We start from the raw sequence: 22,363 nt of genomic DNA, 5'->3' as shown, positions 1-22,363 counted from the left end.
CGGATTTTTTAAAGCAATAATAAGTAAAAATTTAAAAACTTTAATTTTGACAAAAAGGAACTTGTAGAGTAGAGATTTTTTTTCCTCAAAATAGACATTTTACAAAGCAAACTCATTTCAATAATGCAATTTTAATATTTATGATGCCTACAGTGTTTCTTTTTTTCTGGGAATTAAAGAGATAATCTATCACACTCTTTGTGAGAAATATTTTTTTTAAAAATAAGCAACACAAAAGAGTAAGTTTTAGCAGTGTTTTTTTGTGTCAAAATGAGACTGTTCTTTCAATCCATTCCAGGTCATCTACGCTGGAGAAATGTATAGTTTATCTCATATGGCACCCAATGGTTGATATTTTGCGAAGTATGCACTTATGAAGGTATACGTTTTTTATTATGATTGCATAGTGTTGATATTGAGATTTTTCTAAGTATTCACATTTATAAATTTGGAAGCCAAGATTCAAAGTACCAAGAAAGTATCTACTTTTTAATAGAATCTTATCTGTAGATAATAAAGGCAGCCAAATGAATGACCTTATTTATTTATTTCTTAAGTCATAATAACATTTATTTAGGAACATTGTTTTCTTCTGCAGAAAAGAAATGTACAAGTGATCTGAGATTTATGCATTGGAGTCACATTTTACTAAATTTGCTTATTTTAAAATTATAAAACCAAGATTCATAAGTACCTATAAAGAAACTGCTTACTCATTTTGGGCAAACAAGACTTTTTGAAACTTTAACTAAGAATCATCCCACTAATAGATAAGGAATTTATTTTGGACAATCTTATCAGAGCTATTTTGGGAAAATGGCAAAATCTAACTTGAAATGCCTAGCTTGACTGAAATAGCTAAAAATAACAGGATAAAAATGACTAAAAGTCTTGAGCTCGTCCGGGAGTTGAACCTGGGACCTCTTGCACCTGAAGCGAGAATCATACCCCTAGATCAACGAGCCACACAAGAGAACCTGTTTTGTTGTTTTTTCGGATTTTTTAAAGCAATAGTATGTAAAAATGTAAAAACTTTAATTTTGACAAAAAGGAACTTGTAGAGTAGAGAATTTTTTCCCTCAAAGTAGACATTTTACAAAGCAAACTCATTTCAATAATGCAATTTTAATATTTATGATGCCTACAGTGTTTCTTTTTTTCTGGGAATTAAAGAGATAATCTATCACATGCTATGTGAGAAATATTTTTTTTTTAGAAATAAGCAACACAAAAGAGTAAGTTTTAGCAGTGTTTTTTGTGTCAAAATGAGACTGTTCTTTCAATCCATTCCAGGTTATCTACGCTGGAGAAATGTATAGTTTATCTCATATGGCACCCAATGGTTGATATTTTGCGAAGTATGCACTTATGAAGGTATACGTTTTTTATTATGATTGCATAGTGTTGATATTGAGATTTTTCTAAGTATTCACATTTATAAATTTGGAAGCCAAGATTCAAAGTACGTAGAAAGTATCTACTTTTTAATAGAATCTCATCTGTAGATAATAAAGGCAGCCAAATGAATGACCTTATTTATTTATTTCTTAAGTCATAATAACATTTATTTAGGAACATTGTTTTCTTCTGCAGAAAAGAAATGTACAAGTGATCTGAGATTTATGCATTGGAGTCACATTTTACTAAATTTGCTTATTTTAAAATTATAAAACCAAGATTCATAAGTACCTATAAAGAAACTGCTTACTCATTTTGGGCAAACAAGACTTTTTGAAACTTTAACTAAGAATCATCCCACTAATAGATAAGGAATTTATTTTGGACAATCTTATCAGAGCTATTTTGGGAAAATGGCAAAATCTAACTTCAAATGCCTAGCTTGACTGAAATAGCTAAAAATAACAGGATAAAAATGACTAAAAGCCATGGGCTCGTCCGGGAGTTGAACCCGGGACCTCTCGCACCCGAAGCGAGAATCATACCCCTAGACCAACGAGCCACACAAAAGAACCTGTTTTGTTGTTTTTCCGGATTTTTTAAAGCAATAGTATGTAAAAATGTAAAAAATTTAATTTTGACAAAAAGGAACTTGTAGAGTAGAGAATTTCTTCCCTCAAAGTAGACATTTTACAAAGCAAACTCATTTCAATAATGCAATTTTAATATTTATGATGCCTACAGTGTTTCTTTTTTTCTGGGAGTTAAAGAGATAATCTATCACACTCTATGTGAGAAATATTTTTTTTTTTTATAAATAAGCAACGCAAAAGAGTAAGTTTTAGCAGTGTTTTTTGTGTCAAAATGAGACTGTTCTTTCAATCCATTCCAGGCCATTTAGGCTGGAGAAATGTATAGTTTATCTCATATGGCACCCAATGGTTGATATTTTGCGAAGTATGCACTTATGAAAGTATACGTTTTTTATTATGATTGCATAGTGTTGATATTGAGATTTTTCTAAGTATTCACATTTATAAATTTGGAAGCCAAGATTCAAAGTACCTACAAAGTATCTACTTTTTAATAGAATCTTATCTGTAGATAATAAAGGCAGCCAAATGAATGAACTTATTTATTTATTTCTTAAGTTATAATAACATTTATTTAGGAACATTGTTTTCTTCTGCAGAACAGAAATGTACAAGTGATCTGAGATTTATGCATTGGAGTCACATTTTACTAAATTTGATTATTTTAAAATGATAAAACCAAGATTCATAAGTACCTATAAAGAAACTGCTTACTCATTTTGGGCAAACAAGACTTTTTGAAACTTTAACTAAGAATCATCCCACTAATAGATAGGGAATTTATTTTAGACAATCTTATCAGAGCTATTTTGGGAAAATGGCAAAATCTAACTTCAAATGACTTGACTGAAATAGCTAAAAATAACAGGATAAAAATGACTAAAAGGCATGGGCTCGTCCGGGATTTGAACCCGGGACCTCTCGCACCCAAAGCGAGAATCATACCCCTAGACCAACGAGCCACACGAAAGAACCTGTTTTGTTGTTTTTTTGGGTTTTTTAAAGCAATAATAAGTAAAAATTTAAAAACTTTAATTTTGACAAAAAGGAACTTGTAGAGTAGAGATTTTTTTTCCTCAAAATAGACATTTTACAAAGCAAACTCATTTCAATAATGCAATTTTAATATTTATGATGCCTACAGTGTTTCTTTTTTTCTGGGAATTAAAGAGATAATCTATCACACTCTTTGTGAGAAATATTTTTTTTAAAAAATAAGCAACACAAAAGAGTAAGTTTTAGCAGTGTTTTTTTGTGTCAAAATGAGACTGTTCTTTCAATCCATTCCAGGTCATCTACGCTGGAGAAATGTATAGTTTATCTCATATGGCACCAAATGGTTGATATTTTGCGAAGTATGCACTTATGAAGGTATACGTTTTTTATTATGATTGCATAGTGTTGATATTGAGATTTTTCTAAGTATTCACATTTATAAATTTGGAAGCCAAGATTCAAAGTACCAAGAAAGTATCTACTTTTTAATAGAATCTTATCTGTAGATAATAAAGGCAGCCAAATGAATGACCTTATTTATTTATTTCTTAAGTCATAATAACATTTATTTAGGAACATTGTTTTCTTCTGCAGAAAAGAAATGTACAAGTGATCTGAGATTTATGCATTGGAGTCACATTTTACTAAATTTGCTCATTTTAAAATCATAAAACCAAGATTCATAAGTACCTATAAAGAAACTGCTTACTCATTTTGGGCAAACAAGACTTTTTGAAACTTTAACTAAGAATCATCCCACTAATAGATAAGGAATTTTTTTTTTGGACAATCTTATCAGAGCTATTTTGGGAAAATGGCAAAATATAACTTCAAATGCCTAGCTTGAGTGAAATAGCTAAAAAATCCAGGATAAAAATGACTAAAATTCATGGGCTCGTCTGGGATTTGAACCCGGGACCTCTCGCACCCAAAGCGAGAATCATACCCCTAGACCAACAAGCCACACGAAAGAAGCGGATTTGTTGTTTTTCGGATTTTTTAAAGCAATAATAAGTAAAAATTTAAAAACTTTAATTTTGACAAAAAGGAACTTGTAGAGTAGAGAATTTTTTCCCTCAAAGTAGACATTTTACAAAGCAAACTCATTTCAATAATGCAATTTTAATATTTATGATGCCTACAGTGTTTCTTTTTTTCTGGGAATTAAAGAGATAATCTATCACACGCTATGTGAGAAATATTTTTTTTTTAGAAATAAGCAACACAAAAGAGTAAGTTTTAGCAGTGTTTTTTGTGTCAAAATGAGACTGTTCTTTCAATCCATTCCAGGTTATCTACGCTGGAGAAATGTATAGTTTATCTCATATGGCACCCAATGGTTGATATTTTGCGAAGTATGCACTTATGAAGGTATACGTTTTTTATTATGATTGCATAGTGTTGATATTGAGATTTTTCTAAGTATTCACATTTATAAATTTGGAAGCCAAGATTCAAAGTACGTAGAAAGTATCTACTTTTTAATAGAATCTCATCTGTAGATAATAAAGGCAGCCAAATGAATGACCTTATTTATTTATTTCTTAAGTCATAATAACATTTATTTAGGAACATTGTTTTCTTCTGCAGAAAAGAAATGTACAAGTGATCTGAGATTTATGCATTGGAGTCACATTTTACTAAATTTGCTTATTTTAAAATTATAAAACCAAGATTCATAAGTACCTATAAAGAAACTGCTTACTCATTTTGGGCAAACAAGACTTTTTGAAACTTTAACTAAGAATCATCCCACTAATAGATAAGGAATTTATTTTGGACAATCTTATCAGAGCTATTTTGGGAAAATGGCAAAATATAACTTCAAATGCCTAGCTTGACTGAAATAGCTAAAAATAACAGGATAAAAATGACTAAAAGCCATGGGCTCGTCCGGGAGTTGAATCCGGGACCTCTCGCACCCGAAGTGAGAATCATACCCCTAGACCAACGAGCCACACAAAAGAACCTGTTTTGTTGTTTTTCCGGATTTTTTAAAGCAATAGTATGTAAAAATTTAAAAAATTTAATTTTGACAAAAAGGAACTTGTAGAGTAGAGAATTTTTTCCCTCAAAGTAGACATTTTACAAAGCAAACTCATTTCAATAATGCAATTTTAATATTTATGATGCCTACAGTGTTTCTTTTTTTCTGGGAGTTAAAGAGATAATCTATCACACTCTATGTGAGAAATATTTTTTTTTTTTTACAAATAAGCAACACAAAAGAGTAAGTTTTAGCAGTGTTTTTTGTGTCAAAATGAGACTGTTCTTTCAATCCATTCCAGGCCATTTAGGCTGGAGAAATGTATAGTTTATCTCATATGGCACCCAATGGTTGATATTTTGCGAAGTATGCACTTATGAAAGTATACGTTTTTTTATTATGATTGCATAGAGTTGATATTGAGAATTTTCTAAGTATTTACATTTATAAATTTGGAAGCCAAGATTCAAAGTACCAAGAAAGTATCTACTTTTTAATAGAATCTTATCTGTAGATAATAAAGGCAGCCAAATGAATGACCTTATTTATTTATTTCTTAAGTCATAATAACATTTATTTAGGAACATTGTTTTCTTCTGCAGAACAGAAATGTACAAGTGATCTGAGATTTATGCATTGGAGTCACATTTTACTAAATTTGCTTATTTTAAAATTATAAAACCAAGATTCATAAGTACCTATAAAGAAACTGCTTACTCATTTTGGGCAAACAAGACTTTTTGAAACTTTAACTAAGAATCATCCCACTAATAGATAAGGAATTTATTTTGGACAATCTTATCAGAGCTATTTTGGGAAAATGGCAAAATCTAACTTCAAATGCCTAGCTTGACTGAAATAGCTAAAAATAACAGGATAAAAATGACTAAAAGCCATGGGCTCGTCCGGGAGTTGAACCCGGGACCTCTCGCACCCGAAGCGAGAATCATACCCCTAGACCAACGAGCCACACAAAAGAACCTGTTTTGTTGTTTTTCCGGATTTTTTAAAGCAATAGTATGTAAAAATTTAAAAAATTTAATTTTGACAAAAAGGAACTTGTAGAGTAGAGAATTTTTTCCCTCAAAGTAGACATTTTACAAAGCAAACTCATTTCAATAATGCAATTTTAATATTTATGATGCCTACAGTGTTTCTTTTTTTCTGGGAGTTAAAGAGATAATCTATCACACTCTATGTGAGAAATATTTTTTTTTTTTTACAAATAAGCAACACAAAAGAGTAAGTTTTAGCAGTGTTTTTTGTGTCAAAATGAGACTGTTCTTTCAATCCATTCCAGGCCATTTAGGCTGGAGAAATGTATAGTTTATCTCATATGGCACCCAATGGTTGATATTTTGTGAAGTATGCACTTATGAAAGTATACGTTTTTTATTATGATTGCATAGAGTTGATATTGAGATTTTTCTAAGTATTCACATTTATAAATTTGGAAGCCAAGATTCAAAGTACCAAGAAAGTATCTACTTTTTAATAGAATCTTATCTGTAGATAATAAAGGCAGCCAAATGAATGACCTTATTTATTTATTTCTTAAGTTATAATAACATTTATTTAGGAACATTGTTTTCTTCTGCAGAACAGAAATGTACAAGTGATCTGAGATTTATGCATTGGAGTCACATTTTACTAAATTTGCTTATTTTAAAATTATAAAACCAAGATTCATAAGTACCTATAAAGAAACTGCTTACTCATTTTGGGCAAACAAGACTTTTTGAAACTTTAACTAAGAATCATCCCACTAATAGATAAGGAATTTATTTTGGACAATCTTATCAGAGCTATTTGGGAAAAATGGCAAAATCTAACTTCAAATGCCTAGCTTGAGTGAAATAGCTAAAAAATCCAGGATAAAAATGACTAAAATTCATGGGCTCGTCTGGGATTTGAACCCGGGACCTCTCGCACCCAAAGCGAGAATCATACCCCTAGACCAACAAGCCACACGAAAGAAGCGGATTTGTTGTTTTTCGGATTTTTTAAAGCAATAATAAGTAAAAATTTAAAAACTTTAATTTTGACAAAAAGGAACTTGTAGAGTAGAGATTTTTTTTCCTCAAAATAGACATTTTACAAAGCAAACTCATTTCAATAATGCAATTTTAATATTTATGATGCCTACAGTGTTTCTTTTTTTCTGGGAATTAAAGAGATAATCTATCACACTCTTTGTGAGAAATATTTTTTTTAAAAATAAGCAACACAAAAGAGTAAGTTTTAGCAGTGTTTTTTTGTGTCAAAATGAGACTGTTCTTTCAATCCATTCCAGGTCATCTACGCTGGAGAAATGTATAGTTTATCTCATATGGCACCCAATGGTTGATATTTTGCGAAGTATGCACTTATGAAGGTATACGTTTTTTATTATGATTGCATAGTGTTGATATTGAGATTTTTCTAAGTATTCACATTTATAAATTTGGAAGCCAAGATTCAAAGTACCAAGATAGTATCTACTTTTTAATAGAATCTTATCTGTAGATAATAAAGGCAGCCAAATGAATGACCTTATTTATTTATTTCTTAAGTCATAATAACATTTATTTAGGAACATTGTTTTCTTCTGCAGAAAAGAAATGTACAAGTGATCTGAGATTTATGCATTGGAGTCACATTTTACTAAATTTGCTTATTTTAAAATTATAAAACCAAGATTCATAAGTACCTATAAAGAAACTGCTTACTCATTTTGGGCAAACAAGACTTTTTGAAACTTTAACTAAGAATCATCCCACTAATAGATAAGGAATTTATTTTGGACAATCTTATCAGAGCTATTTTGGGAAAATGGCAAAATCTAACTTGAAATGCCTAGCTTGACTGAAATAGCTAAAAATAACAGGATAAAAATGACTAAAAGTCTTGAGCTCGTCCGGGAGTTGAACCTGGGACCTCTTGCACCTGAAGCGAGAATCATACCCCTAGATCAACGAGCCACACAAGAGAACCTGTTTTGTTGTTTTTTCGGATTTTTTAAAGCAATAGTATGTAAAAATGTAAAAACTTTAATTTTGACAAAAAGGAACTTGTAGAGTAGAGAATTTTTTCCCTCAAAGTAGACATTTTACAAAGCAAACTCATTTCAATAATGCAATTTTAATATTTATGATGCCTACAGTGTTTCTTTTTTTCTGGGAATTAAAGAGATAATCTATCACATGCTATGTGAGAAATATTTATTTTTTAGAAATAAGCAACACAAAAGAGTAAGTTTTAGCAGTGTTTTTTGTGTCAAAATGAGACTGTTCTTTCAATCCATTCCAGGTTATCTACGCTGGAGAAATGTATAGTTTATCTCATATGGCACCCAATGGTTGATATTTTGCGAAGTATGCACTTATGAAGGTATACGTTTTTTATTATGATTGCATAGTGTTGATATTGAGATTTTTCTAAGTATTCACATTTATAAATTTGGAAGCCAAGATTCAAAGTACGTAGAAAGTATCTACTTTTTAATAGAATCTCATCTGTAGATAATAAAGGCAGCCAAATGAATGACCTTATTTATTTATTTCTTAAGTCATAATAACATTTATTTAGGAACATTGTTTTCTTCTGCAGAAAAGAAATGTACAAGTGATCTGAGATTTATGCATTGGAGTCACATTTTACTAAATTTGCTTATTTTAAAATTATAAAACCAAGATTCATAAGTACCTATAAAGAAACTGCTTACTCATTTTGGGCAAACAAGACTTTTTGAAACTTTAACTAAGAATCATCCCACTAATAGATAAGGAATTTATTTTGGACAATCTTATCAGAGCTATTTTGGGAAAATGGCAAAATCTAACTTCAAATGCCTAGCTTGACTGAAATAGCTAAAAATAACAGGATAAAAATGACTAAAAGCCATGGGCTCGTCCGGGAGTTGAACCCGGGACCTCTCGCACCCGAAGCGAGAATCATACCCCTAGACCAACGAGCCACACAAAAGAACCTGTTTTGTTGTTTTTCCGGATTTTTTAAAGCAATAGTATGTAAAAATGTAAAAAATTTAATTTTGACAAAAAGGAACTTGTAGAGTAGAGAATTTCTTCCCTCAAAGTAGACATTTTACAAAGCAAACTCATTTCAATAATGCAATTTTAATATTTATGATGCCTACAGTGTTTCTTTTTTTCTGGGAGTTAAAGAGATAATCTATCACACTCTATGTGAGAAATATTTTTTTTTTTTATAAATAAGCAACGCAAAAGAGTAAGTTTTAGCAGTGTTTTTTGTGTCAAAATGAGACTGTTCTTTCAATCCATTCCAGGCCATTTAGGCTGGAGAAATGTATAGTTTATCTCATATGGCACCCAATGGTTGATATTTTGCGAAGTATGCACTTATGAAAGTATACGTTTTTTATTATGATTGCATAGTGTTGATATTGAGATTTTTCTAAGTATTCACATTTATAAATTTGGAAGCCAAGATTCAAAGTACCTACAAAGTATCTACTTTTTAATAGAATCTTATCTGTAGATAATAAAGGCAGCCAAATGAATGAACTTATTTATTTATTTCTTAAGTTATAATAACATTTATTTAGGAACATTGTTTTCTTCTGCAGAACAGAAATGTACAAGTGATCTGAGATTTATGCATTGGAGTCACATTTTACTAAATTTGATTATTTTAAAATGATAAAACCAAGATTCATAAGTACCTATAAAGAAACTGCTTACTCATTTTGGGCAAACAAGACTTTTTGAAACTTTAACTAAGAATCATCCCACTAATAGATAGGGAATTTATTTTAGACAATCTTATCAGAGCTATTTTGGGAAAATGGCAAAATCTAACTTCAAATGACTTGACTGAAATAGCTAAAAATAACAGGATAAAAATGACTAAAAGGCATGGGCTCGTCCGGGATTTGAACCCGGGACCTCTCGAACCCAAAGCGAGAATCATACCCCTAGACCAACGAGCCACACGAAAGAACCTGTTTTGTTGTTTTTTTGGGTTTTTTAAAGCAATAATAAGTAAAAATTTAAAAACTTTAATTTTGACAAAAAGGAACTTGTAGAGTAGAGATTTTTTTTCCTCAAAATAGACATTTTACAAAGCAAACTCATTTCAATAATGCAATTTTAATATTTATGATGCCTACAGTGTTTCTTTTTTTCTGGGAATTAAAGAGATAATCTATCACACTCTTTGTGAGAAATATTTTTTTTAAAAAATAAGCAACACAAAAGAGTAAGTTTTAGCAGTGTTTTTTTGTGTCAAAATGAGACTGTTCTTTCAATCCATTCCAGGTCATCTACGCTGGAGAAATGTATAGTTTATCTCATATGGCACCAAATGGTTGATATTTTGCGAAGTATGCACTTATGAAGGTATACGTTTTTTATTATGATTGCATAGTGTTGATATTGAGATTTTTCTAAGTATTCACATTTATAAATTTGGAAGCCAAGATTCAAAGTACCAAGAAAGTATCTACTTTTTAATAGAATCTTATCTGTAGATAATAAAGGCAGCCAAATGAATGACCTTATTTATTTATTTCTTAAGTCATAATAACATTTATTTAGGAACATTGTTTTCTTCTGCAGAAAAGAAATGTACAAGTGATCTGAGATTTATGCATTGGAGTCACATTTTACTAAATTTGCTCATTTTAAAATCATAAAACCAAGATTCATAAGTACCTATAAAGAAACTGCTTACTCATTTTGGGCAAACAAGACTTTTTGAAACTTTAACTAAGAATCATCCCACTAATAGATAAGGAATTTTTTTTTTGGACAATCTTATCAGAGCTATTTTGGGAAAATGGCAAAATATAACTTCAAATGCCTAGCTTGACTGAAATAGCTAAAAATAACAGGATAAAAATGACTAAAAGTCATGAGCTCGTCCGGGAGTTGAACTCGGGACCTCTCGCACCCGAAGCGAGAATCATACCCCTAGATCAACGAGCCACACAAGAGAACCTGTTTTGTTGTTTTTTAGGATTTTTTAAAGCAATAGTATGTAAAAATGTAAAAACTTTAATTTTGACAAAAAGGAACTTGTAGAGTAGAGAATTTTTTCCCTCAAAGTAGACATTTTACAAAGCAAACTCATTTCAATAATGCAATTTTAATATTTATGATGCCTACAGTGTTTCTTTTTTTCTGGGAATTAAAGAGATAATCTATCACACGCTATGTGAGAAATATTTTTTTTTTAGAAATAAGCAACACAAAAGAGTAAGTTTTAGCAGTGTTTTTTGTGTCAAAATGAGACTGTTCTTTCAATCCATTCCAGGTTATCTACGCTGGAGAAATGTATAGTTTATCTCATATGGCACCCAATGGTTGATATTTTGCGAAGTATGCACTTATGAAGGTATACGTTTTTTATTATGATTGCATAGTGTTGATATTGAGATTTTTCTAAGTATTCACATTTATAAATTTGGAAGCCAAGATTCAAAGTACGTAGAAAGTATCTACTTTTTAATAGAATCTCATCTGTAGATAATAAAGGCAGCCAAATGAATGACCTTATTTATTTATTTCTTAAGTCATAATAACATTTATTTAGGAACATTGTTTTCTTCTGCAGAAAAGAAATGTACAAGTGATCTGAGATTTATGCATTGGAGTCACATTTTACTAAATTTGCTTATTTTAAAATTATAAAACCAAGATTCATAAGTACCTATAAAGAAACTGCTTACTCATTTTGGGCAAACAAGACTTTTTGAAACTTTAACTAAGAATCATCCCACTAATAGATAAGGAATTTATTTTGGACAATCTTATCAGAGCTATTTTGGGAAAATGGCAAAATCTAACTTCAAATGCCTAGCTTGACTGAAATAGCTAAAAATAACAGGATAAAAATGACTAAAAGCCATGGGCTCGTCCGGTAGTTGAACCCGGGACCTCTCGCACCCGAAGCGAGAATCATACCCCTAGACCAACGAGCCACACAAAAGAACCTGTTTTGTTGTTTTTCCGGATTTTTTAAAGCAATAGTATGTAAAAATTTAAAAAATTTAATTTTGACAAAAAGGAACTTGTAGAGTAGAGAATTTTTTCCCTCAAAGTAGACATTTTACAAAGCAAACTCATTTCAATAATGCAATTTTAATATTTATGATGCCTACAGTGTTTCTTTTTTTCTGGGAGTTAAAGAGATAATCTATCACACTCTATGTGAGAAATATTTTTTTTTTTTATAAATAAGCAACACAAAAGAGTAAGTTTTAGCAGTGTTTTTTGTCAAAATGAGACTGTTCTTTCAATCCATTCCAGGCCATTTAGGCTGGAGAAATGTATAGTTTATCTCATATGGCACCCAATGGTTGATATTTTGCGAAGTATGCACTTATGAAAGTATACGTTTTTTATTATGATTGCATAGTGTTGATATTGAGATTTTTCTAAGTATTTACATTTATAAATTTGGAAGCCAAGATTCAAAGTACCTACAAAGTATCTACTTTTTAATAGAATCTTATCTGTAGATAATAAAGGCAGCCAAATGAATGACCTTATTTATTTATTTCTTAAGTTATAATAACATTTATTTAGGAACATTGTTTTCTTCTGCAGAACAGAAATGTACAAGTGATCTGAGATTTATGCATTGGAGTCACATTTTACTAAATTTGATTATTTTAAAATTATAAAACCAAGATTCATAAGTACCTATAAAGAAACTGCTTACTCATTTTGGGCAAACAAGACTTTTTGAAACTTTAACTAAGAATCATCCCACTAATAGATAGGGAATTTATTTTAGACAATCTTATCAGAGCTATTTTGGGAAAATGGCAAAATCTAACTTCAAATGACTTGACTGAAATAGCTAAAAATAACAGGATAAAAATGACTAAAAGGCATGGGCTCGTCCGGGATTTGAACCCGGGACCTCTCGCACCCAAAGCGAGAATCATACCCCTAGACCAACGAGCCACACGAAAGAACCTGTTTTGTTGTTTTTTTGGGTTTTTTAAAGCAATAATAAGTAAAAATTTAAAAACTTTAATTTTGACAAAAAGGAACTTGTAGAGTAGAGATTTTTTTCCCTCAAAATAGACATTTTACAAAGCAAACTCATTTCAATAATGCAATTTTAATATTTATGATGCCTACAGTGTTTCTTTTTTTCTGGGAATTAAAGAGATAATCTATCACACTCTTTGTGAGAAATATTTTTTTTAAAAAATAAGCAACACAAAAGAGTAAGTTTTAGCAGTGTTTTTTTGTGTCAAAATGAGACTGTTCTTTCAATCCATTCCAGGTCATCTACGCTGGAGAAATGTATAGTTTATCTCATATGGCACCAAATGGTTGATATTTTGCGAAGTATGCACTTATGAAGGTATACGTTTTTTATTATGATTGCATAGTGTTGATATTGAGATTTTTCTAAGTATTCACATTTATAAATTTGGAAGCCAAGATTCAAAGTACCAAGAAAGTATCTACTTTTTAATAGAATCTTATCTGTAGATAATAAAGGCAGCCAAATGAATGACCTTATTTATTTATTTCTTAAGTCATAATAACATTTATTTAGGAACATTGTTTTCTTCTGCAGAAAAGAAATGTACAAGTGATCTGAGATTTATGCATTGGAGTCACATTTTACTAAATTTGCTCATTTTAAAATCATAAAACCAAGATTCATAAGTACCTATAAAGAAACTGCTTACTCATTTTGGGCAAACAAGACTTTTTGAAACTTTAACTAAGAATCATCCCACTAATAGATAAGGAATTTATTTTGGACAATCTTATCAGAGCTATTTTGGGAAAATGGCAAAATCTAACTTCAAATGCCTAGCTTGACTGAAATAGCTAAAAATAACAGGATAAAAATGACTAAAAGTCTTGAGCTCGTCCGGGAGTTGAACCCGGGACCTCTTGCACCCGAAGCGAGAATCATACCCCTAGATCAACGAGCCACACAAGAGAACCTGTTTTGTTGTTTTTTCGGATTTTTTAAAGCAATAGTATGTAAAAATGTAAAAACTTTAATTTTGACAAAAAGGAACTTGTAGAGTAGAGAATTTTTTCCCTCAAAGTAGACATTTTACAAAGCAAACTCATTTCAATAATGCAATTTTAATATTTATGATGCCTACAGTGTTTCTTTTTTTCTGGGAATTAAAGAGATAATCTATCACACGCTATGTGAGAAATATTTTTTTTTTAGAAATAAGCAACACAAAAGAGTAAGTTTTAGCAGTGTTTTTTGTGTCAAAATGAGACTGTTCTTTCAATCCATTCCAGGTTATCTACGCTGGAGAAATGTATAGTTTATCTCATATGGCACCCAATGGTTGATATTTTGCGAAGTATGCACTTATGAAGGTATACGTTTTTTATTATGATTGCATAGTGTTGATATTGAGATTTTTCTAAGTATTCACATTTATAAATTTGGAAGCCAAGATTCAAAGTACGTAGAAAGTATCTACTTTTTAATAGAATCTCATCTGTAGATAATAAAGGCAGCCAAATGAATGACCTTATTTATTTATTTCTTAAGTCATAATAACATTTATTTAGGAACATTGTTTTCTTCTGCAGAAAAGAAATGTACAAGTGATCTGAGATTTATGCATTGGAGTCACATTTTACTAAATTTGCTTATTTTAAAATTATAAAACCAAGATTCATAAGTACCTATAAAGAAACTGCTTACTCATTTTGGGCAAACAAGACTTTTTGAAACTTTAACTAAGAATCATCCCACTAATAGATAAGGAATTTATTTTGGACAATCTTATCAGAGCTATTTGGGAAAAATGGCAAAATCTAACTTCAAATGCCTAGCTTGACTGAAATAGCTAAAAAATCCAGGATAAAAATGACTAAAATTCATGGGCTCGTCCGGGATTTGAACCCAGGACCTCTCGCACCCAAAGCGAGAATCATACCCCTAGACCAACAAGCCACACGAAAGAAGCGGATTTGTTGTTTTTCAGATTTTTTAAAGCAATAATAAGTAAAAATTTAAAAACTTTAATTTTGACAAAAAGGAACTTGTAGAGTAGAGATTTTTTTTCCTCAAAGTAGACATTTTAGAAAGCAAACTCATTTCAATAATGAAATTTTAATATTTATGATGCCTACAGTGTTTCTTTTTTTCTGGGAATTAAAGAGATAATCTATCACACGCTATGTGAGAAATATTTTTTTTTTAGAAATAAGCAACACAAAAGAGTAAGTTTTAGCAGTGTTTTTTGTGTCAAAATGAGACTGTTCTTTCAATCCATTCCAGGTTATCTACGCTGGAGAAATGTATAGTTTATCTCATATGGCACCCAATGGTTGATATTTTGCGAAGTATGCACTTATGAAGGTATACGTTTTTTATTATGATTGCATAGTGTTGATATTGAGATTTTTCTAAGTATTCACATTTATAAATTTGGAAGCCAAGATTCAAAGTACCAAGAAAGTATCTACTTTTTAATAGAATCTTATCTGTAGATAATAAAGGCAGCCAAATGAATGACCTTATTTATTTATTTCTTAAGTCATAATAACATTTATTTAGGAACATTGTTTTCTTCTGCAGAAAAGAAATGTACAAGTGATCTGAGATTTATGCATTGGAGTCACATTTTACTAAATTTGTTTATTTTAAAATTATAAAACCAAGATTCATAAGTACCTATAAAGAAACTGCTTACTCATTTTGGGCAAACAAGACTTTTTGAAACTTTAACTAAGAATCATCCCACTAATAGATAAGGAATTTATTTTGGACAATCTTATCAGAGCTATTTTGGGAAAATGGCAAAATCTAACTTCAAATGCCTAGCTTGACTGAAATAGCTAAAAATAACAGGATAAAAATGACTAAAAGCCATGGGCTCGTCCGGTAGTTGAACCCGGGACCTCTCGCACCCGAAGCGAGAATCATACCCCTAGACCAACAAGCCACACAAAAGAACCTGTTTTGTTGTTTTTCCGGATTTTTTAAAGCAATAGTATGTAAAAATGTAAAAACTTTAATTTTGACAAAAAGGAACTTGTAGATTAGAGAATTTTTTCCCTCAAAGTAGACATTTTACAAAGCAAACTCATTTCAATAATGCAATTTTAATATTTATGATGCCTACAGTGTTTCTTTTTTTCTGGGAATTAAAGAGATAATCTATCACACTCTATGTGAGAAATATTTTTTTTTTTTATAAATAAGCAACACAAAAGAGTAAGTTTTAGCAGTGTTTTTTGTGTCAAAATGAGACTGTTCTTTCAATCCATTCCAGGTCATTTAGGCTGGAGAAATGTATAGTTTATCTCATATGGCACCCAATGGTTGATATTTTGCGAAGTATGCACTTATGAAGGTATACGTTTTTTATTATGATTGCATAGTGTTGATATTGAGATTTTTCTAAGTATTCACATTTATAAATTTGGAAGCCAAGATTCAAAGTACCTACAAAGTATCTACTTTTTAATAGAATCTTATCTGTAGATAATAAAGGCAGCCAAATGAATGACCTTATTTATTTATTTCTTAAGTTATAATAACATTTATTTAGGAACATTGTTTTCTTCTGCAGAACAGAAATGTACAAGTGATCTGAGATTTATGCATTGGAGTCACATTTTACTAAATTTCCTTATTTTAAAATTATAAAACCAAGATTCATAAGTACCTATAAAGAAACTGCTTACTCATTTTGGGCAAACAAGACTTTTTGAAACTTTAACTAAGAATCATCCCACTAATAGATAGGGAATTTACTTTGGACAATCTTATCAGAGCTATTTTGGGAAAATGGCAAAATCTAACTTCAAATGACTTGACTGAAATAGCTAAAAATAACAGGATAAAAATGACTAAAAGTCATGGGCTCGTCCGGGATTTGAACCCGGGACCTCTCGCACCCAAAGCAAGAATCATACCCCTAGACCAACGAGCCACAGTAAAGAACTTGTTTGGTTGTTTTTTCGGATTTTTTAAAGCAATAGTATGTAAAAATGTAAAAACTTTAATTTTGAAAAAAAAGGAACTTGTAGAGTAGAGAATTTTTTTCCTCAAAGTAGACATTTTACAAAGCAAACTCATTTCAATAATGCAATTTTAATATTTATGATGCCTACAGTGTTTTTTTTTTTCTGGGAATTAAAGAGATAATCTATCACACTCTTTGTGAGAAATATTTTTTTTAAAAAATAAGCAACACAAAAGAGTAAGTTTTAGCAGTGTTTTTTGTGTCAAAATGAGACTGTTCTTTCAATCCATTCCAGGTCATCTACGCTGGAGAAATGTATAGTTTATCTCATATGGCACCCAATGGTTGATATTTTGCGAAGTATGCACTTATGAAGGTATACGTTTTTTATTATGATTGCATAGTGTTGATATTGAGATTTTTCTAAGTATTCACATTTATAAATTTGGAAGCCAAGATTCAAAGTACCAAGAAAGTATCTACTTTTTAATAGAATCTCATCTGTAGATAATAAAGGCAGCCAAATGAATGACCTTATTTATTTATTTCTTAAGTTATAATAACATTTATTTAGGAACATTGTTTTCTTTTGCAGAACAGAAATGTACAAGTGATCTGAGATTTATGCATTGGAGTCACATTTTACTAAAATTGCTTATTTTAAAATTATAAAACCAAGATTCATAAGTACCTATAAAGAAACTGCTTACTCATTTTGGGCAAACAAGACTTTTTGAAACTTTAACTAAGAATCATCCCACTAATAGATAGGGAATTTATTTTGGACAATCTTATCAGAGCTATTTTGGGAAAATGGCAAAATCTAACTTCAAATGACTTGACTGAAATAGCTAAAAATAACAGGATAAAAATGACTAAAAGCCATGGGCTCGTCCGGGAGTTGAACCCGGGACCTCTCGCACCCGAAGCGAGAATCATACTCCTAGACCAACGAGCCACACAAAAGAACCTGTTTTGTTGTTTTTCCGGATGTTTTAAAGCAATAGTATGTAAAAATTTAAAAAATTTAATTTTGACAAAAAGGAACTTGTAGAGTAGAGAATTTTTTCCCTCAAAGTAGACATTTTACAAAGCAAACTCATTTCAATAATGCAATTTTAATATTTATGATGCCTACAGTGTTTCTTTTTTTCTGGGAGTTAAAGAAATAATCTATCACACTCTATGTGAGAAATATTTTTTTTTTTTATAAATAAGCAACACAAAAGAGTAAGTTTTAGCAGTGTTTTTTGTGTCAAAATGAGACTGTTCTTTCAATCCATTCCAGGCCATTTAGGCTGGAGAAATGTATAGTTTATCTCATATGGCACCCAATGGTTGATATTTTGCGAAGTATGCACTTATGAAAGTATACGTTTTTTATTATGATTGCATAGAGTTGATATTGAGATTTTTCTAAGTATTCACATTTATAAATTTGGAAGCCAAGATTCAAAGTACCAAGAAAGTATCTACTTTTTAATAGAATCTTATCTGTAGATAATAAAGGCAGCCAAATGAATGACCTTATTTATTTATTTCTTAAGTTATAATAACATTTATTTAGGAACATTGTTTTCTTCTGCAGAACAGAAATGTAGAAGTGATCTGAGATTTATGCATTGGAGTCACATTTTACTAAATTTGCTTATTTTAAAATTATAAAACCAAGATTCATAAGTACCTATAAAGAAACTGCTTACTCATTTTGGGCAAACAAGACTTTTTGAAACTTTAACTAAGAATCATCCCACTAATAGATAAGGAATTTATTTTGGACAATCTTATCAGAGCTATTTGGGAAAAATGGCAAAATCTAACTTCAAATGCCTAGCTTGACTGAAATAGCTAAAAATAACAGGATAAAAATGACTAAAAGTCAGGGGCTCATCCAGGATTTGAACCCGGGACCTCTCGCACCCGAAGCGAGAATCATACCCCTAGACCAACGAGCCACACAAAAGAACCTGTTTTGTTGTTTTTTCGGATTTTTTAAAGCAATAGTATTTAAAAATATAAAAACTTTAATTTTGACAAAAAGGAACTTGTAGAGTAGAGAATTTTTTTCCTCAAAGTAGACATTTTACAAAGCAAACTCATTTCAATAATGCAATTTTAATATTTTTGATGCCTACAGTGTTTCTTTTTTTCTGGGAATTAAAGAGATAATCTATCATACTCTATGTGAGAAATATTTTTTTTTACAAATAAACAACACAAAAGAATAAGTTTTAGCAGTGTTTTTTGTGTCAAAATGAGACTGTTCTTTCAATCCATTCCAGGTCATTTAGGCTGGAGAAATGTATAGTTTATCTCATATGGCACCCAATGGTTGATATTTTGCGAAGTATGCACTTATGAAAGTATACGTTTTTTATTATGATTGCATAGAGTTGATATTGAGATTTTTCAAAGTATTCACATTTATAAATTTGGAAGCCAAGATTCAAAGTACCAAGAAAGTATCTAATTTTTAATAGAATCTTATCTCTAGATAATAAAGGCAGCCAAATGAATGACCTTATTTATTTATTTCTTAAGTTATAATAACATTTATTTAGGAACATTGTTTTCTTCTACAGAACAGAAATGTACAAGTGATCTGAGATTTATGCATTGGAGTCACATTTTACTAAATTTGCTCATTTTAAAATCATAAAACCAAGATTCATAAGTACCTATAAAGAAACTGCTTACTCATTTTGGGCAAACAAGACTTTTTGAAACTTTAACTAAGAATCATCCCACTAATAGATAAGGAATTTATTTTGGACAATCTTATCAGAGCTATTTTGGGAAAATGGCAAAATCTAACTTCAAATGCCTAGCTTGACTGAAATAGCTAAAAATAACAGGATAAAAATGACTAAAAGTCATGAGCTCGTCCGGGAGTTGAACCCGGGACCTCTCGCACCCGAAGCGAGAATCATACCCCTAGATCAACGAGCCACACAAGAGAACCTGTTTTGTTGTTTTTTCGGATTTTTTAAAGCAATAGTATGTAAAAATGTAAAAACTTTAATTTTGACAAAAAGGAACTTGTAGAGTAGAGAATTTTTTCCCTTAAAGTAGACATTTTACAAAGCAAACTCATTTCAATAATGCAATTTTAATATTTATGATGCCTACAGTGTTTCTTTTTTTCTGGGAATTAAAGAGATAATCTATCACACGCTATGTGAGAAATATTTTTTTTTAGAAATAAGCAACACAAAAGAGTAAGTTTTAGCAGTGTTTTTTGTGTCAAAATGAGACTGTTCTTTCAATCCATTCCAGGTTATCTACGCTGGAGAAATGTATAGTTTATCTCATATGGCACCCAATGGTTGATATTTTGCGAAGTATGCACTTATGAAGGTATACGTTTTTTATTATGATTGCATAGTGTTGATATTGAGATTTTTCTAAGTATTCACATTTATAAATTTGGAAGCCAAGATTCAAAGTACGTAGAAAGTATCTACTTTTTAATAGAATCTCATCTGTAGATAATAAAGGCAGCCAAATGAATGACCTTATTTATTTATTTCTTAAGTCATAATAACATTTATTTAGGAACATTGTTTTCTTCTGCAGAAAAGAAATGTACAAGTGATCTGAGATTTATGCATTGGAGTCACATTTTACTAAATTTGCTTATTTTAAAATTATAAAACCAAGATTCATAAGTACCTATAAAGAAACTGCTTACTCATTTTGGGCAAACAAGACTTTTTGAAACTTTAACTAAGAATCATCCCACTAATAGATAGGGAATTTATTTTGGACAATCTTATCAGAGCTATTTTGGGAAAATGGCAAAATCTAACTTCAAATGACTTGACTGAAATAGCTAAAAATAACAGGATAAAAATGACTAAAAGCCATGGGCTCGTCCGGGAGTTGAACCCGGGACCTCTCGCACCCGAAGCGAGAATCATACTCCTAGACCAACGAGCCACACAAAAGAACCTGTTTTGTTGTTTTTCCGGATGTTTTAAAGCAATAGTATGTAAAAATTTAAAAAATTTAATTTTGACAAAAAGGAACTTGTAGAGTAGAGAATTTTTTCCCTCAAAGTAGACATTTTACAAAGCAAACTCATTTCAATAATGCAATTTTAATATTTTTGATGCCTACAGTGTTTCTTTTTTTCTGGGAATTAAAGAGATAATCTATCATACTCTATGTGAGAAATATTTTTTTTTACAAATAAACAACACAAAAGAATAAGTTTTAGCAGTGTTTTTTGTGTCAAAATGAGACTGTTCTTTCAATCCATTCCAGGCCATTTAGGCTGGAGAAATGTATAGTTTATCTCATATGGCACCCAATGGTTGATATTTTGCGAAGTATGCACTTATGAAAGTATACGTTTTTTATTATGATTGCATAGAGTTGATATTGAGATTTTTCTAAGTATTCACATTTATAAATTTGGAAGCCAAGATTCAAAGTACCAAGAAAGTATCTACTTTTTAATAGAATCTTATCTGTAGATAATAAAGGCAGCCAAATGAATGACCTTATTTATTTATTTCTTAAGTTATAATAACATTTATTTAGGAACATTGTTTTCTTCTGCAGAACAGAAATGTAGAAGTGATCTGAGATTTATGCATTGGAGTCACATTTTACTAAATTTGCTTATTTTAAAATTATAAAACCAAGATTCATAAGTACCTATAAAGAAACTGCTTACTCATTTTGGGCAAACAAGACTTTTTGAAACTTTAACTAAGAATCATCCCACTAATAGATAAGGAATTTATTTTGGACAATCTTATCAGAGCTATTTGGGAAAAATGGCAAAATCTAACTTCAAATGCCTAGCTTGACTGAAATAGCTAAAAAATCCAGGATAAAAATGACTAAAATTCATGGGCTTGTCCGGGATTTGAACCCGGGACCTCTCGCACCCAAAGCGAGAATCATACCCCTAGACCAACAAGCCACACGAAAGAAGCGGATTTGTTGTTTTTCGGATTTTTTAAAGCAATAATAAGTAAAAATTTAAAAACTTTAATTTTGACAAAAAGGAACTTGTAGAGTAGAGATTTTTTTTCCTCAAAGTAGACATTTTAGAAAGCAAACTCATTTCAATAATGAAATTTTAATATTTATGATGCCTACAGTGTTTCTTTTTTTCTGGGAATTAAAGAGATAATCTATCACACGCTATGTGAGAAATATTTTTTTTTTAGAAATAAGCAACACAAAAGAGTAAGTTTTAGCAGTGTTTTTTGTGTCAAAATGAGACTGTTCTTTCAATCCATTCCAGGTTATCTACGCTGGAGAAATGTATAGTTTATCTCATATGGCACCCAATGGTTGATATTTTGCGAAGTATGCACTTATGAAGGTATACGTTTTTTATTATGATTGCATAGTGTTGATATTGAGATTTTTCTAAGTATTCACATTTATAAATTTAGAAGCCAAGATTCAAAGTACCAAGAAAGTATCTAC

General features: G+C 30.5%; 16 non-coding genes across 16 annotated transcripts; all 16 read right to left on the bottom strand.

The window, feature by feature from the left end:
• Positions 1 to 1,888: 1,888 nt before the first annotated feature.
• On the bottom strand, positions 1,889 to 1,960 carry TRNAP-CGG (transfer RNA proline (anticodon CGG)). Its single transcript has one exon. It is a non-coding gene; the product is annotated as a tRNA-Pro (tRNA).
• Positions 1,961 to 2,881: 921 nt separating this feature from the next.
• On the bottom strand, positions 2,882 to 2,953 carry TRNAP-UGG (transfer RNA proline (anticodon UGG)). The gene has a single exon. It is a non-coding gene; the product is annotated as a tRNA-Pro (tRNA).
• A 925-nt stretch (positions 2,954 to 3,878) lies between these two features.
• Positions 3,879 to 3,950, bottom strand: TRNAP-UGG (transfer RNA proline (anticodon UGG)). Its single transcript has one exon. It is a non-coding gene; the product is annotated as a tRNA-Pro (tRNA).
• A 1,921-nt stretch (positions 3,951 to 5,871) lies between these two features.
• On the bottom strand, positions 5,872 to 5,943 carry TRNAP-CGG (transfer RNA proline (anticodon CGG)). Its single transcript has one exon. It is a non-coding gene; the product is annotated as a tRNA-Pro (tRNA).
• A 926-nt stretch (positions 5,944 to 6,869) lies between these two features.
• TRNAP-UGG (transfer RNA proline (anticodon UGG)) lies at positions 6,870 to 6,941 on the bottom strand. The gene has a single exon. It is a non-coding gene; the product is annotated as a tRNA-Pro (tRNA).
• A 1,916-nt stretch (positions 6,942 to 8,857) lies between these two features.
• TRNAP-CGG (transfer RNA proline (anticodon CGG)) lies at positions 8,858 to 8,929 on the bottom strand. Its single transcript has one exon. It is a non-coding gene; the product is annotated as a tRNA-Pro (tRNA).
• Positions 8,930 to 9,850: 921 nt separating this feature from the next.
• TRNAP-UGG (transfer RNA proline (anticodon UGG)) lies at positions 9,851 to 9,922 on the bottom strand. Its single transcript has one exon. It is a non-coding gene; the product is annotated as a tRNA-Pro (tRNA).
• Positions 9,923 to 11,842: 1,920 nt separating this feature from the next.
• Positions 11,843 to 11,914, bottom strand: TRNAP-CGG (transfer RNA proline (anticodon CGG)). Its single transcript has one exon. It is a non-coding gene; the product is annotated as a tRNA-Pro (tRNA).
• Positions 11,915 to 12,833: 919 nt separating this feature from the next.
• TRNAP-UGG (transfer RNA proline (anticodon UGG)) lies at positions 12,834 to 12,905 on the bottom strand. The gene has a single exon. It is a non-coding gene; the product is annotated as a tRNA-Pro (tRNA).
• Positions 12,906 to 14,823: 1,918 nt separating this feature from the next.
• Positions 14,824 to 14,895, bottom strand: TRNAP-UGG (transfer RNA proline (anticodon UGG)). The gene has a single exon. It is a non-coding gene; the product is annotated as a tRNA-Pro (tRNA).
• Positions 14,896 to 16,810: 1,915 nt separating this feature from the next.
• Positions 16,811 to 16,882, bottom strand: TRNAP-UGG (transfer RNA proline (anticodon UGG)). Its single transcript has one exon. It is a non-coding gene; the product is annotated as a tRNA-Pro (tRNA).
• A 919-nt stretch (positions 16,883 to 17,801) lies between these two features.
• On the bottom strand, positions 17,802 to 17,873 carry TRNAP-CGG (transfer RNA proline (anticodon CGG)). The gene has a single exon. It is a non-coding gene; the product is annotated as a tRNA-Pro (tRNA).
• Positions 17,874 to 18,798: 925 nt separating this feature from the next.
• Positions 18,799 to 18,870, bottom strand: TRNAP-CGG (transfer RNA proline (anticodon CGG)). Its single transcript has one exon. It is a non-coding gene; the product is annotated as a tRNA-Pro (tRNA).
• Positions 18,871 to 19,791: 921 nt separating this feature from the next.
• TRNAP-CGG (transfer RNA proline (anticodon CGG)) lies at positions 19,792 to 19,864 on the bottom strand. The gene has a single exon. It is a non-coding gene; the product is annotated as a tRNA-Pro (tRNA).
• Positions 19,865 to 20,782: 918 nt separating this feature from the next.
• On the bottom strand, positions 20,783 to 20,854 carry TRNAP-CGG (transfer RNA proline (anticodon CGG)). The gene has a single exon. It is a non-coding gene; the product is annotated as a tRNA-Pro (tRNA).
• Positions 20,855 to 21,776: 922 nt separating this feature from the next.
• On the bottom strand, positions 21,777 to 21,848 carry TRNAP-UGG (transfer RNA proline (anticodon UGG)). Its single transcript has one exon. It is a non-coding gene; the product is annotated as a tRNA-Pro (tRNA).
• Between the last annotated feature and the right edge of the window lie 515 nt (positions 21,849 to 22,363).

This window comes from Mixophyes fleayi, chromosome 6, assembly GCF_038048845.1.
Source record: "Mixophyes fleayi isolate aMixFle1 chromosome 6, aMixFle1.hap1, whole genome shotgun sequence".
NCBI classification, from domain to species: Eukaryota; Metazoa; Chordata; class Amphibia; order Anura; family Limnodynastidae; genus Mixophyes; species Mixophyes fleayi.
The sequence above is the reverse complement of the archived record's forward strand: the minus strand, read 5'-3'. Positions and strand labels throughout refer to the sequence as shown.